The sequence below is a fragment of the Diplotaxodon limnothrissa genome, unplaced genomic scaffold (genome assembly GCF_057381915.1).
Source record: "Diplotaxodon limnothrissa isolate DT_005_m unplaced genomic scaffold, D_limnothrissa_male_GT1.1 unmapped_scaffold_6, whole genome shotgun sequence".
Classification (NCBI taxonomy): Eukaryota; Metazoa; Chordata; class Actinopteri; order Cichliformes; family Cichlidae; genus Diplotaxodon; species Diplotaxodon limnothrissa.
Window position 1 is genome coordinate 1,098,270 of NW_028188560.1, and position 12,353 is coordinate 1,110,622.

Genomic DNA, 12,353 nt, shown 5'->3' on the forward strand with positions numbered 1-12,353 from the left:
AAGGAGGAGGCGCAGCAGGAGCGTCGGGGGGCGGAAGACGGTGCCTCAGTGCCTCTCTCCTTCTGACATTGTTAAAGAAAACACAACAAATTTATAATTATGTAGATAATTACATGTAGATAATGTCCTCAAGTTCTGTATAACCACTTTGTCCTCTCTCTGTGTTTGTTTCTCGTTCGTTGTTGTGTGTGTTTGTGTGCATTTGTCTCTTTCAAACAGGTGCCGGTCCTCACCTCTGCAGTGCTGCCGTCTCCTGTAGCGCTGCATGGTTCTAAGCTAGGTTTCCTTTCCTTTTTCTGTTCTCTCAGATTTGTCCTCAGGTTTGAAGTGTCTGTGTTGTGCAGCTGGTCTGGTCTGTCTCTAGACAGTTCAGGCTTCACCCACTAGTTAAATGGTGGAGGCTCACAGCGACATACTCAACACACAAGTTTCTGAACTCTGCATGAGGGTTTCTCCGGCGAAGTGAGGGCCGTGAGGCACAGCTCCCCGTCCCCCGGTGACCCTGCTAGGTCCACCTTCTTAGGGAAACCCTCTGCAGAGGAGCTGACAGAGCCAGGAACTTGTGAGTTGTGTGTGTCCACTCAGGCATCATTCATGCTTGTTCTGTAGGCAGTTCCTGTCAGAAGGAGGAGGCGCAGCAGGAGCGTCGGGGGGCGGAAGACGGTGCCTCAGTGCCTCTCTCCTTCTGACATTGTTAAAGAAAACACAACAAATTTATAATTATGTAGATAATTACATGTAGATAATGTCCTCAAGTTCTGTATAACCACTTTTTCCTCTCTCTGTGTTTGTTTCTCGTTCGTTGTTGTGTGTGTTTGTGTGCATTTGTCTCTTTCAAACAGGTGCCGGTCCTCACCTCTGCAGTGCTGCCGTCTCCTGTAGCGCTGCATGGTTCTAAGCTAGGTTTCCTTTCCTTTTTCTGTTCTCTCAGATTTGTCCTCAGGTTTGAAGTGTCTGTGTTGTGCAGCTGGTCTGGTCTGTCTCTAGACAGTTCAGGCTTCACCCACTAGTTAAATGGTGGAGGCTCACAGCGACATACTCAACACACAAGTTTCTGAACTCTGCATGAGGGTTTCTCCGGCGAAGTGAGGGCCGTGAGGCACAGCTCCCCGTCCCCCGGTGACCCTGCTAGGTCCACCTTCTTAGGGAAACCCTCTGCAGAGGAGCTGACAGAGCCAGGAACTTGTGAGTTGTGTGTGTCCACTCAGGCATCATTCATGCTTGTTCTGTAGGCAGTTCCTGTCAGAAGGAGGAGGCGCAGCAGGAGCGTCGGGGGGCGGAAGACGGTGCCTCAGTGCCTCTCTCCTTCTGACATTGTTAAAGAAAACACAACAAATTTATAATTATGTAGATAATTACATGTAGATAATGTCCTCAAGTTCTGTATAACCACTTTGTCCTCTCTCTGTGTTTGTTTCTCGTTCGTTGTTGTGTGTGTTTGTGTGCATTTGTCTCTTTCAAACAGGTGCCGGTCCTCACCTCTGCAGTGCTGCCGTCTCCTGTAGCGCTGCATGGTTCTAAGCTAAGTTTCCTTTCCTTTTTCTGTTCTCTCAGATTTGTCCTCAGGTTTGAAGTGTCTGTGTTGTGCAGCTGGTCTGGTCTGTCTCTAGACAGTTCAGGCTTCACCCACTAGTTAAATGGTGGAGGCTCACAGCGACATACTCAACACACAAGTTTCTGAACTCTGCATGAGGGTTTCTCCGACGAAGTGAGGGCCGTGAGGCACAGCTCCCCGTCCCCCGGTGACCCTGCTAGGTCCACCTTCTTAGGGAAACCCTCTGCAGAGGAGCTGACAGAGCCAGGAACTTGTGAGTTGCGTGTGTCCACTCAGGCATCATTCATGCTTGTTCTGTAGGCAGTTCCTGTCAGAAGGAGGAGGCGCAGCAGGAGCGTCGGGGGGCGGAAGACGGTGCCTCAGTGCCTCTCTCCTTCTGACATTGTTAAAGAAAACACAACAAATTTATAATTATGTAGATAATTACATGTAGATAATGTCCTCAAGTTCTGTATAACCACTTTGTCCTCTCTCTGTGTTTGTTTCTCGTTCGTTGTTGTGTGTGTTTGTGTGCATTTGTCTCTTTCAAACAGGTGCCGGTCCTCACCTCTGCAGTGCTGCCGTCTCCTGTAGCGCTGCATGGTTCTAAGCTAAGTTTCCTTTCCTTTTTCTGTTCTCTCAGATTTGTCCTCAGGTTTGAAGTGTCTGTGTTGTGCAGCTGGTCTGGTCTGTCTCTAGACAGTTCAGGCTTCACCCACTAGTTAAATGGTGGAGGCTCACAGCGACATACTCAACACACAAGTTTCTGAACTCTGCATGAGGGTTTCTCCGGCGAAGTGAGGGCCGTGAGGCACAGCTCCCCGTCCCCCGGTGACCCTGCTAGGTCCACCTTCTTAGGGAAACCCTCTGCAGAGGAGCTGACAGAGCCAGGAACTTGTGAGTTGCGTGTGTCCACTCAGGCATCATTCATGCTTGTTCTGTAGGCAGTTCCTGTCAGAAGGAGGAGGCGCAGCAGGAGCGTCGGGGGGCGGAAGACGGTGCCTCAGTGCCTCTCTCCTTCTGACATTGTTAAAGAAAACACAACAAATTTATAATTATGTAGATAATTACATGTAGATAATGTCCTCAAGTTCTGTATAACCACTTTGTCCTCTCTCTGTGTTTGTTTCCCGTTCGTTGTTGTGTGTGTTTGTGTGCATTTGTCTCTTTCAAACAGGTGCCGGTCCTGACCTCTGCAGTGCTGCCGTCTCCTGTAGCGCTGCATGGTTCTAAGCTAAGTTTCCTTTCCTTTTTCTGTTCTCTCAGATTTGTCCTCAGGTTTGAAGTGTCTGCGTTGTGCAGCTGGTCTGGTCTGTCTCTAGACAGTTCAGGCTTCACCCACTAGTTAAATGGTGGAGGCTCACAGCGACATACTCAACACACAAGTTTCTGAACTCTGCATGAGGGTTTCTCCGGCGAAGTGAGGGCCGTGAGGCACAGCTCCCCGTCCCCCGGTGACCCTGCTAGGTCCACCTTCTTAGGGAAACCCTCTGCAGAGGAGCTGACAGAGCCAGGAACTTGTGAGTTGTGTGTGTCCACTCAGGCATCATTCATGCTTGTTCTGTAGGCAGTTCCTGTCAGAAGGAGGAGGCGCAGCAGGAGCGTCGGGGGGCGGAAGACGGTGCCTCAGTGCCTCTCTCCTTCTGACATTGTTAAAGAAAACACAACAAATTTATAATTATGTAGATAATTACATGTAGATAATGTCCTCAAGTTCTGTATAACCACTTTTTCCTCTCTCTGTGTTTGTTTCTCGTTCGTTGTTGTGTGTGTTTGTGTGCATTTGTCTCTTTCAAACAGGTGCCGGTCCTCACCTCTGCAGTGCTGCCGTCTCCTGTAGCGCTGCATGGTTCTAAGCTAAGTTTCCTTTCCTTTTTCTGTTCTCTCAGATTTGTCCTCAGGTTTGAAGTGTCTGTGTTGTGCAGCTGGTCTGGTCTGTCTCTAGACAGTTCAGGCTTCACCCACTAGTTAAATGGTGGAGGCTCACAGCGACATACTCAACACACAAGTTTCTGAACTCTGCATGAGGGTTTCTCCGACGAAGTGAGGGCCGTGAGGCACAGCTCCCCGTCCCCCGGTGACCCTGCTAGGTCCACCTTCTTAGGGAAACCCTCTGCAGAGGAGCTGACAGAGCCAGGAACTTGTGAGTTGCGTGTGTCCACTCAGGCATCATTCATGCTTGTTCTGTAGGCAGTTCCTGTCAGAAGGAGGAGGCGCAGCAGGAGCGTCGGGGGGCGGAAGACGGTGCCTCAGTGCCTCTCTCCTTCTGACATTGTTAAAGAAAACACAACAAATTTATAATTATGTAGATAATTACATGTAGATAATGTCCTCAAGTTCTGTATAACCACTTTGTCCTCTCTCTGTGTTTGTTTCTCGTTCGTTGTTGTGTGTGTTTGTGTGCATTTGTCTCTTTCAAACAGGTGCCGGTCCTCACCTCTGCAGTGCTGCCGTCTCCTGTAGCGCTGCATGGTTCTAAGCTAAGTTTCCTTTCCTTTTTCTGTTCTCTCAGATTTGTCCTCAGGTTTGAAGTGTCTGTGTTGTGCAGCTGGTCTGGTCTGTCTCTAGACAGTTCAGGCTTCACCCACTAGTTAAATGGTGGAGGCTCACAGCGACATACTCAACACACAAGTTTCTGAACTCTGCATGAGGGTTTCTCCGGCGAAGTGAGGGCCGTGAGGCACAGCTCCCCGTCCCCCGGTGACCCTGCTAGGTCCACCTTCTTAGGGAAACCCTCTGCAGAGGAGCTGACAGAGCCAGGAACTTGTGAGTTGCGTGTGTCCACTCAGGCATCATTCATGCTTGTTCTGTAGGCAGTTCCTGTCAGAAGGAGGAGGCGCAGCAGGAGCGTCGGGGGGCGGAAGACGGTGCCTCAGTGCCTCTCTCCTTCTGACATTGTTAAAGAAAACACAACAAATTTATAATTATGTAGATAATTACATGTAGATAATGTCCTCAAGTTCTGTATAACCACTTTGTCCTCTCTCTGTGTTTGTTTCTCGTTCGTTGTTGTGTGTGTTTGTGTGCATTTGTCTCTTTCAAACAGGTGCCGGTCCTCACCTCTGCAGTGCTGCCGTCTCCTGTAGCGCTGCATGGTTCTAAGCTAAGTTTCCTTTCCTTTTTCTGTTCTCTCAGATTTGTCCTCAGGTTTGAAGTGTCTGTGTTGTGCAGCTGGTCTGGTCTGTCTCTAGACAGTTCAGGCTTCACCCACTAGTTAAATGGTGGAGGCTCACAGCGACATACTCAACACACAAGTTTCTGAACTCTGCATGAGGGTTTCTCCGGCGAAGTGAGGGCCGTGAGGCACAGCTCCCCGTCCCCCGGTGACCCTGCTAGGTCCACCTTCTTAGGGAAACCCTCTGCAGAGGAGCTGACAGAGCCAGGAACTTGTGAGTTGCGTGTGTCCACTCAGGCATCATTCATGCTTGTTCTGTAGGCAGTTCCTGTCAGAAGGAGGAGGCGCAGCAGGAGCGTCGGGGGGCGGAAGACGGTGCCTCAGTGCCTCTCTCCTTCTGACATTGTTAAAGAAAACACAACAAATTTATAATTATGTAGATAATTACATGTAGATAATGTCCTCAAGTTCTGTATAACCACTTTGTCCTCTCTCTGTGTTTGTTTCTCGTTCGTTGTTGTGTGTGTTTGTGTGCATTTGTCTCTTTCAAACAGGTGCCGGTCCTCACCTCTGCAGTGCTGCCGTCTCCTGTAGCGCTGCATGGTTCTAAGCTAAGTTTCCTTTCCTTTTTCTGTTCTCTCAGATTTGTCCTCAGGTTTGAAGTGTCTGTGTTGTGCAGCTGGTCTGGTCTGTCTCTAGACAGTTCAGGCTTCACCCACTAGTTAAATGGTGGAGGCTCACAGCGACATACTCAACACACAAGTTTCTGAACTCTGCATGAGGGTTTCTCCGACGAAGTGAGGGCCGTGAGGCACAGCTCCCCGTCCCCCGGTGACCCTGCTAGGACCACCTTCTTAGGGAAACCCTCTGCAGAGGAGCTGACAGAGCCAGGAACTTGTGAGTTGCGTGTGTCCACTCAGGCATCATTCATGCTTGTTCTGTAGGCAGTTCCTGTCAGGAGGAGGAGGCGCAGCAGGAGCGTCGGGGGGCGGAAGACGGTGCCTCAGTGCCTCTCTCCTTCTGACATTGTTAAAGAAAACACAACAAATTTATAATTATGTAGATAATTACATGTAGATAATGTCCTCAAGTTCTGTGTAACCACTTTTTCCTCTCTCTGTGTTTGTTTCTCGTTCGTTGTTGTGTGTGTTTGTGTGCATTTGTCTCTTTCAAACAGGTGCCGGTCCTCACCTCTGCAGTGCTGCCATCTCCTGTAGCGCTGCATGGTTCTAAGCTAAGTTTCCTTTCCTTTTTCTGTTCTCTCAGATTTGTCCTCAGGTTTGAAGTGTCTGTGTTGTGCAGCTGGTCTGGTCTGTCTCTAGACAGTTCAGGCTTCACCCACTAGTTAAATGGTGGAGGCTCACAGCGACATACTCAACACACAAGTTTCTGAACTCTGCATGAGGGTTTCTCCGACGAAGTGAGGGCCGTGAGGCACAGCTCCCCGTCCCCCGGTGACCCTGCTAGGTCCACCTTCTTAGGGAAACCCTCTGCAGAGGAGCTGACAGAGCCAGGAACTTGTGAGTTGTGTGTGTCCACTCAGGCATCATTCATGCTTGTTCTGTAGGCAGTTCCTGTCAGAAGGAGGAGGCGCAGCAGGAGCGCCGGGGGGCGGAAGACGGTGCCTCAGTGCCTCTCTCCTTCTGACATTGTTAAAGAAAGCACAACAAATTTATAATTATGTAGATAATTACATGTAGATAATGTCCTCAAGTTCTGTATAACCACTTTTTCCTCTCTCTGTGTTTGTTTCTCGTTCGTTGTTGTGTGTTTTTGTGTGCATTTGTCTCTTTCAAACAGGTGCCGGTCCTCACCTCTGCAGTGCTGCCGTCTCCTGTAGCGCTGCATGGTTCTAAGCTAAGTTTCCTTTCCTTTTTCTGTTCTCTCAGATTTGTCCTCAGGTTTGAAGTGTCTGTGTTGTGCAGCTGGTCTGGTCTGTCTCTAGACAGTTCAGGCTTCACCCACTAGTTAAATGGTGGAGGCTCACAGCGACATACTCAACACACAAGTTTCTGAACTCTGCATGAGGGTTTCTCCGACGAAGTGAGGGCCGTGAGGCACAGCTCCCCGTCCCCCGGTGACCCTGCTAGGTCCACCTTCTTAGGGAAACCCTCTGCAGAGGAGCTGACAGAGCCAGGAACTTGTGAGTTGTGTGTGTCCACTCAGGCATCATTCATGCTTGTTCTGTAGGCAGTTCCTGTCAGAAGGAGGCGGCGCAGCAGGAGCGTCGGGGGGCGGAAGACGGTGCCTCAGTGCCTCTCTCCTTCTGACATTGTTAAAGAAAGCACAACAAATTTATAATTATGTAGATAATTACATGTAGATAATGTCCTCAAGTTCTGTATAACCACTTTTTCCTCTCTCTGTGTTTGTTTCTCGTTCGTTGTTGTGTGTATTTGTGTGCATTTGTCTCTTTCAAACAGGTGCCGGTCCTCACCTCTGCAGTGCTGCCGTCTCCTGTAGCGCTGCATGGTTCTAAGCTAAGTTTCCTTTCCTTTTTCTGTTCTCTCAGATTTGTCCTCAGGTTTGAAGTGTCTGTGTTGTGCAGCTGGTCTGGTCTGTCTCTAGACAGTTCAGGCTTCACCCACTAGTTAAATGGTGGAGGCTCACAGCGACATACTCAACACACAAGTTTCTGAACTCTGCATGAGGGTTTCTCCGACGAAGTGAGGGCTGTGAGGCACAGCTCCCCGTCCCCCGGTGACCCTGCTAGGTCCACCTTCTTAGGGAAACCCTCTGCAGAGGAGCTGACAGAGCCAGGAACTTGTGAGTTGTGTGTGTCCACTCAGGCATCATTCATGCTTGTTCTGTAGGCAGTTCCTGTCAGAAGGAGGAGGCGCAGCAGGAGCGTCGGGGGGCGGAAGACGGTGCCTCAGTGCCTCTCTCCTTCTGACATTGTTAAAGAAAGCACAACAAATTTATAATTATGTAGATAATTACATGTAGATAATGTCCTCAAGTTCTGTGTAACCACTTTTTCCTCTCTCTGTGTTTGTTTCTCGTTCGTTGTTGTGTGTGTTTGTGTGCATTTGTCTCTTTCAAACAGGTGCCGGTCCTCACCTCTGCAGTGCTGCCGTCTCCTGTAGCGCTGCATGGTTCTAAGCTAAGTTTCCTTTCCTTTTTCTGTTCTCTCAGATTTGTCCTCAGGTTTGAAGTGTCTGTGTTGTGCAGCTGGTCTGGTCTGTCTCTAGACAGTTCAGGCTTCACCCACTAGTTAAATGGTGGAGGCTCACAGCGACATACTCAACACACAAGTTTCTGAACTCTGCATGAGGGTTTCTCCGACGAAGTGAGGGCCGTGAGGCACAGCTCCCCGTCCCCCGGTGACCCTGCTAGGTCCACCTTCTTAGGGAAACCCTCTGCAGAGGAGCTGACAGAGCCAGGAACTTGTGAGTTGTGTGTGTCCACTCAGGCATCATTCATGCTTGTTCTGTAGGCAGTTCCTGTCAGAAGGAGGAGGCGCAGCAGGAGCGTCGGGGGGCGGAAGACGGTGCCTCAGTGCCTCTCTCCTTCTGACATTGTTAAAGAAAGCACAACAAATTTATAATTATGTAGATAATTACATGTAGATAATGTCCTCAAGTTCTGTATAACCACTTTTTCCTCTCTCTGTGTTTGTTTCTCGTTCGTTGTTGTGTGTATTTGTGTGCATTTGTCTCTTTCAAACAGGTGCCGGTCCTCACCTCTGCAGTGCTGCCGTCTCCTGTAGCGCTGCATGGTTCTAAGCTAAGTTTCCTTTCCTTTTTCTGTTCTCTCAGATTTGTCCTCAGGTTTGAAGTGTCTGTGTTGTGCAGCTGGTCTGGTCTGTCTCTAGACAGTTCAGGCTTCACCCACTAGTTAAATGGTGGAGGCTCACAGCGACATACTCAACACACAAGTTTCTGAACTCTGCATGAGGGTTTCTCCGACGAAGTGAGGGCTGTGAGGCACAGCTCCCCGTCCCCCGGTGACCCTGCTAGGTCCACCTTCTTAGGGAAACCCTCTGCAGAGGAGCTGACAGAGCCAGGAACTTGTGAGTTGTGTGTGTCCACTCAGGCATCATTCATGCTTGTTCTGTAGGCAGTTCCTGTCAGAAGGAGGAGGCGCAGCAGGAGCGTCGGGGGGCGGAAGACGGTGCCTCAGTGCCTCTCTCCTTCTGACATTGTTAAAGAAAACACAACAAATTTATAATTATGTAGATAATTACATGTAGATAATGTCCTCAAGTTCTGTATAACCACTTTGTCCTCTCTCTGTGTTTGTTTCTCGTTCGTTGTTGTGTGTGTTTGTGTGCATTTGTCTCTTTCAAACAGGTGCCGGTCCTCACCTCTGCAGTGCTGCCGTCTCCTGTAGCGCTGCATGGTTCTAAGCTAGGTTTCCTTTCCTTTTTCTGTTCTCTCAGATTTGTCCTCAGGTTTGAAGTGTCTGTGTTGTGCAGCTGGTCTGGTCTGTCTCTAGACAGTTCAGGCTTCACCCACTAGTTAAATGGTGGAGGCTCACAGCGACATACTCAACACACAAGTTTCTGAACTCTGCATGAGGGTTTCTCCGGCGAAGTGAGGGCCGTGAGGCACAGCTCCCCGTCCCCCGGTGACCCTGCTAGGTCCACCTTCTTAGGGAAACCCTCTGCAGAGGAGCTGACAGAGCCAGGAACTTGTGAGTTGTGTGTGTCCACTCAGGCATCATTCATGCTTGTTCTGTAGGCAGTTCCTGTCAGAAGGAGGAGGCGCAGCAGGAGCGTCGGGGGGCGGAAGACGGTGCCTCAGTGCCTCTCTCCTTCTGACATTGTTAAAGAAAACACAACAAATTTATAATTATGTAGATAATTACATGTAGATAATGTCCTCAAGTTCTGTATAACCACTTTTTCCTCTCTCTGTGTTTGTTTCTCGTTCGTTGTTGTGTGTGTTTGTGTGCATTTGTCTCTTTCAAACAGGTGCCGGTCCTCACCTCTGCAGTGCTGCCGTCTCCTGTAGCGCTGCATGGTTCTAAGCTAGGTTTCCTTTCCTTTTTCTGTTCTCTCAGATTTGTCCTCAGGTTTGAAGTGTCTGTGTTGTGCAGCTGGTCTGGTCTGTCTCTAGACAGTTCAGGCTTCACCCACTAGTTAAATGGTGGAGGCTCACAGCGACATACTCAACACACAAGTTTCTGAACTCTGCATGAGGGTTTCTCCGGCGAAGTGAGGGCCGTGAGGCACAGCTCCCCGTCCCCCGGTGACCCTGCTAGGTCCACCTTCTTAGGGAAACCCTCTGCAGAGGAGCTGACAGAGCCAGGAACTTGTGAGTTGTGTGTGTCCACTCAGGCATCATTCATGCTTGTTCTGTAGGCAGTTCCTGTCAGAAGGAGGAGGCGCAGCAGGAGCGTCGGGGGGCGGAAGACGGTGCCTCAGTGCCTCTCTCCTTCTGACATTGTTAAAGAAAACACAACAAATTTATAATTATGTAGATAATTACATGTAGATAATGTCCTCAAGTTCTGTATAACCACTTTGTCCTCTCTCTGTGTTTGTTTCTCGTTCGTTGTTGTGTGTGTTTGTGTGCATTTGTCTCTTTCAAACAGGTGCCGGTCCTCACCTCTGCAGTGCTGCCGTCTCCTGTAGCGCTGCATGGTTCTAAGCTAAGTTTCCTTTCCTTTTTCTGTTCTCTCAGATTTGTCCTCAGGTTTGAAGTGTCTGTGTTGTGCAGCTGGTCTGGTCTGTCTCTAGACAGTTCAGGCTTCACCCACTAGTTAAATGGTGGAGGCTCACAGCGACATACTCAACACACAAGTTTCTGAACTCTGCATGAGGGTTTCTCCGACGAAGTGAGGGCCGTGAGGCACAGCTCCCCGTCCCCCGGTGACCCTGCTAGGTCCACCTTCTTAGGGAAACCCTCTGCAGAGGAGCTGACAGAGCCAGGAACTTGTGAGTTGCGTGTGTCCACTCAGGCATCATTCATGCTTGTTCTGTAGGCAGTTCCTGTCAGAAGGAGGAGGCGCAGCAGGAGCGTCGGGGGGCGGAAGACGGTGCCTCAGTGCCTCTCTCCTTCTGACATTGTTAAAGAAAACACAACAAATTTATAATTATGTAGATAATTACATGTAGATAATGTCCTCAAGTTCTGTATAACCACTTTGTCCTCTCTCTGTGTTTGTTTCTCGTTCGTTGTTGTGTGTGTTTGTGTGCATTTGTCTCTTTCAAACAGGTGCCGGTCCTCACCTCTGCAGTGCTGCCGTCTCCTGTAGCGCTGCATGGTTCTAAGCTAAGTTTCCTTTCCTTTTTCTGTTCTCTCAGATTTGTCCTCAGGTTTGAAGTGTCTGTGTTGTGCAGCTGGTCTGGTCTGTCTCTAGACAGTTCAGGCTTCACCCACTAGTTAAATGGTGGAGGCTCACAGCGACATACTCAACACACAAGTTTCTGAACTCTGCATGAGGGTTTCTCCGGCGAAGTGAGGGCCGTGAGGCACAGCTCCCCGTCCCCCGGTGACCCTGCTAGGTCCACCTTCTTAGGGAAACCCTCTGCAGAGGAGCTGACAGAGCCAGGAACTTGTGAGTTGCGTGTGTCCACTCAGGCATCATTCATGCTTGTTCTGTAGGCAGTTCCTGTCAGAAGGAGGAGGCGCAGCAGGAGCGTCGGGGGGCGGAAGACGGTGCCTCAGTGCCTCTCTCCTTCTGACATTGTTAAAGAAAACACAACAAATTTATAATTATGTAGATAATTACATGTAGATAATGTCCTCAAGTTCTGTATAACCACTTTGTCCTCTCTCTGTGTTTGTTTCCCGTTCGTTGTTGTGTGTGTTTGTGTGCATTTGTCTCTTTCAAACAGGTGCCGGTCCTGACCTCTGCAGTGCTGCCGTCTCCTGTAGCGCTGCATGGTTCTAAGCTAAGTTTCCTTTCCTTTTTCTGTTCTCTCAGATTTGTCCTCAGGTTTGAAGTGTCTGCGTTGTGCAGCTGGTCTGGTCTGTCTCTAGACAGTTCAGGCTTCACCCACTAGTTAAATGGTGGAGGCTCACAGCGACATACTCAACACACAAGTTTCTGAACTCTGCATGAGGGTTTCTCCGGCGAAGTGAGGGCCGTGAGGCACAGCTCCCCGTCCCCCGGTGACCCTGCTAGGTCCACCTTCTTAGGGAAACCCTCTGCAGAGGAGCTGACAGAGCCAGGAACTTGTGAGTTGTGTGTGTCCACTCAGGCATCATTCATGCTTGTTCTGTAGGCAGTTCCTGTCAGAAGGAGGAGGCGCAGCAGGAGCGTCGGGGGGCGGAAGACGGTGCCTCAGTGCCTCTCTCCTTCTGACATTGTTAAAGAAAACACAACAAATTTATAATTATGTAGATAATTACATGTAGATAATGTCCTCAAGTTCTGTATAACCACTTTTTCCTCTCTCTGTGTTTGTTTCTCGTTCGTTGTTGTGTGTGTTTGTGTGCATTTGTCTCTTTCAAACAGGTGCCGGTCCTCACCTCTGCAGTGCTGCCGTCTCCTGTAGCGCTGCATGGTTCTAAGCTAAGTTTCCTTTCCTTTTTCTGTTCTCTCAGATTTGTCCTCAGGTTTGAAGTGTCTGTGTTGTGCAGCTGGTCTGGTCTGTCTCTAGACAGTTCAGGCTTCACCCACTAGTTAAATGGTGGAGGCTCACAGCGACATACTCAACACACAAGTTTCTGAACTCTGCATGAGGGTTTCTCCGACGAAGTGAGGGCCGTGAGGCACAGCTCCCCGTCCCCCGGTGACCCTGCTAGGTCCACC